Raw genomic sequence first — 4,076 nt, forward strand, 5'->3', positions numbered from 1 at the left:
CCAGAGGATAGAGATAGAATTCATTGAGATCTGAATACACTTGGAAAGTGGGCAGATGTGAACAAGATGCAATTTAACAAGGATACGTGCCGAGTTCTACATCTGGATAACAAAAATAAGGAACATGCATACTGGATGGGGATATACTTCTGAGTAGCAGTGTGTGTGAACAAGAATTTAAGGTAAGGGTGGACTGAAAGTTAAATATGAGCAGCCAGTATGATGCGGCAACAAAAAAAGGCTAATGCAATCTTGGGATGTATCAACAGAGGCATAACATCCAAATCACAAGACGTGATAGTCTTGCTGTACACTGCATTGGTCAGGCTGCACCTGGAGTATAGTGTGCAGTTCTGGAGGCCTCCCTTCAAAAAGGATGTGGACAGAATGGAGGGGGTGTAGAGGAGAGTGATGAGGATGATTGGGAGCCTGGAGACAAAGCCCTATTAGGAAAGGCTGAGGGACTTGGGAATGTTTAGTCTGGAGAAGAGGAGTTTGAGGGGGGACATGATTCTTCTCTTGAAGTATTGGAAGGGCTGTCACTTAGAGAAGGGCAAAGAGCTCTTCCTGTTGGCAGCAGAAGATAGGACTCACAATCATGGGTTTAAATTAAGGGCAGGAAGGTACCGGCTGGATATATGGAAAAACTTTTTTTTACAGTAAGGGTTGTGCAAAAGTGGAATCAGTTGCCTAGGGAGGTGGTGAGCTCCCCCTCACTGGTAGTCTTTAAACAACAGCTGGACAAACACTTGTCAGGGATGCTCTAGGCTGATCCTGCATTGAGGATCAGGGGGTTGGACTAGAGGGCCTGTATGGCCCCTTCCAACTGTGATTCTATGATTTTATACTGGGGCTCCTCAGGGGTGTCCCCACTCCAGTTGGGTGGGAGGTTTTGGTACCTCTTCCCATCTGGGGTGGTGTTGCTCTGAGCCACTACCTGTCCTCCTGCCCATGTCAGGGCAGTAGGGCAAAGCTACTGGTGCTGAGGACCCATACACTCCTGCCCAATTGTGAACTAACAGGCAGCACACAGCACACCTTTCTGTATGATGAGAGTGAAGGTGGGGGCCAAGGGTGTCCCCTCCATCTGCCCCCATGAAAGAAGCCCATCCTGCTGGACCACCTTGGCCCAGCTGTTCTGGGGTGTCAACAGGGGTATCAGAGGAACAACCTCCTTTCCCCAATGTGCTTATGGGGGTGGAGCTGGAGACAGAGGGGCTCTTAGCACTGCCAAAAGAAGATCAGCTTCTGAAACTGTTTGAGGAGGAATCTCAGGGTGGGGGTGGTGAGGAAACATCCAGCTCCTCAACATCCCAAGCTGCTCTCTCCTGTAGTCAGCACCCCCTCAGTTCTCCCAGCCCAGCACCAGAACATGGCAGCTAAGTTTCCACATGCTTCACTGTTGGGTGTCAATTTCAAGGGGGAACCCTGGGAGCATTTCCAGCCCCCCAGAGTGACCTCTGTGTGGCAGAATGCTGTGTCTGCCAGGCCAAAGTGCAGAGGGGCTTGCATCCACACCTCCTCCATCCTCCGCAGGCGCCTGCAGAGGCACCACCCATATCTCTTGCTTCCAGAGCAACAAGTGGCAAAGGTAGCACACATCAGGATGAAGAAGAGGCCTGCTCAGCAGGGAAAAGAGGGAAGGAGTTCACTGCAAGCCAGAGGACTCACACCAAGGGTGCTGTAGGTGGGAGTGGATCCTGTAGGCAGTCTCCCCTTCGAGAGGTCATGGCTAGTCTGAGCAAGAGGGCTAGGGGGGAGGCCCAGGATGCAATCACTCATGTAAGATGATTGCCCTGGATGGAGACCCTTTGTCCATCATGGAGTGGATTGGCCTTTGCCAGCTTCTGTGGTATCCTTGCCCCTGGTATGCCATCCCCTCATGGAAGACCTTCAGCCAGAGAGTTGTCCCCTCCCTGTACTGCTCTGCAGTGCAGATGGTCAAGGTGGAGTTGTCCAGAGCATGAGGGCAGACCGTGCACATCACAGCAGACTTGTGGAGCAGCCATCAGCACAGCTACCCGTCCCTCACAGCCCACTGGTGGCAACCAGAGGACCTCCAGACTACCAGGGAGAAATCAGGGCCCTGGGAGGAGGGGATAGTCTTGCCTCCAAACTACAAAGTGGTTCTGCTTCATGCCCAGGGGATGAAGGAAGACCATATGGCAGTGAATATCACTGATACAGTCCAAGCTAGCCTGAGGGAGTGGGTGGGCCATGCCTGGTTGACTTCAACCATGGCTACATGGTCACGGATGCCAGACCAAACATGCTGGCTCTGGTGAATTGTGTGCACCTCGGGAGCATCTTCTGCATGGCACACACCCTGCACCTGGTGGTGAGGTATGCTCTTGGGGTTGGGAAGCACCATCAAGCCCACCGGGGATGAGGCCACAATACATGAATACAGTTACATGAATTGCTGGAGACCTGCCAGTGCCTGGCTGCCCACTTTTCACGCAGCATCAAGTCTACCCGCTGGCTGCGTGAGAGGCAGGTGGAGAGTGGGGAGCCCAAACACCGGTTAGTGCAGGACATGCCCATCCACTGGAACTCCATCTACATGATGATTGAGCATCTGGTGAAGCAGAAGAGCATGATGCAGGACATCATCTCATCCATGCCCATCCTGAACAGGGGAAAGGAGATCATCATCAGTTCAAACAACTAGCTAACCCTCTTCAAAATGGTGCATGTCCTGACTCCTGAAGCCTTTCCAAGACACCATCAACATTCTCTGCTCCCATATGGCCAACCTGGAGCAAGTCACACCATTGATCTATGGGCTGGACAGGGTGCTGGCCTCCACACTGGAGCAGGGGGCAGCTCTTGTCCAGAGGCCTAGGGCCTTAACAGAGAGCTTGCAGGCAGGCATGGCCACCCAGTTGCATCCTCTCTGCAAAGAGGAGGCATACAAGATTGCCTGCATCTGCAACCCCTGCATATAGGGCAGCATTGCTATGATCACTGGGGAGCTCCAGCAATGGAAAAACAACCTCCACAGATAAGTACGCAGGCTGCAGGCTAGCCGAAGTGGACAGAGCATACGGGATGGAAGAGCTTGGGGGAAAGAGGAGGGGGGGAACTTCCGGTTGATGGCGGCATGCTAACGGACCTATCTCCCAGACCTCCCAAGGGAAGGTCTGTTCTCCGGCTGGGGGAGGGGGTGCACAGGATCGCTACCCCCCCAGGGACCCGGCGAAGGGGCCCTGGCCAGGGAGCTTTCAAGAGGTGGCCTTTTCATGGGCGGAATGCCTGAGAATTGAGGCGCTTCTTCGCTCCAACGGTCCCTCAAGCTGTGAGACCCAACAGTGCTAGTGACGCTGACCAGAGCAAGCGCAGGAGATCCAGCAATTGAAATGAAGTTGAAAGTGAGGTCGGAAGACCAGTAATTAACGTGAGTCGAGCTAAAGCCAAATGTAAGACTAAAAGATAGCTCCCCACCCTACTTCACCGATCGGGAAAAAGACGAGCGGGGGGAGGGACGCCTCTCCCATGCATGAACTTTTTAAGCGAGGGGGGGAGCAGAAGAAAACGTGGAGAAAACTGCCTGGAGGCACTTACCCGAGTGAGTTGAAGCGCTCAAGTGCATATTCAGAGACTTTTGGAAAGTCGGAGAAAGTAAACAAGCAACAAAGATGGCGGGGAAGAAGGACAAAGAAAGACTTTTGAAAGCGAAAGGGCTGGATAGCCCTAAACCGGAAGTTACCAGTGAGACAGCGAAAACTTTAGCAGAGTACATGCGCCATCTGGCTTCCCAGGAGCAGTAGCTCCTTTCCTCTCAGCCAGACCCTCCCTTTGAAAGGTGGCGGCCACTGCAGGGCTTTCTCTGCAGGGCTGCTGCTGAACTCTCTCCCTGAGGAAGCGCCAGCCTTACGGCCAAGGGAGCGGGGCAGTAAAGGTGAGTGATTTGTGCACTTCCTTGGTCTGCCTGCATCCTTCTCCCCTGCAGCCTTTCTGGCCAGTCGTCAGGGTCGCCTTATGAAGGCCCCTGCCCCTCGTCAGGGTCGCCTTATGAAGGCCCCTGCCCCTCGGCATCCCTCCTGGCGGCCCCTCCGTTTCCCTTGTCAGCTGTG

This window comes from Gekko japonicus, unplaced genomic scaffold, assembly GCF_001447785.1.
Source record: "Gekko japonicus isolate JY-2015 unplaced genomic scaffold, Gekko_japonicus_V1.1 scaffold501, whole genome shotgun sequence".
Classification (NCBI taxonomy): domain Eukaryota; kingdom Metazoa; phylum Chordata; class Lepidosauria; order Squamata; family Gekkonidae; genus Gekko; species Gekko japonicus.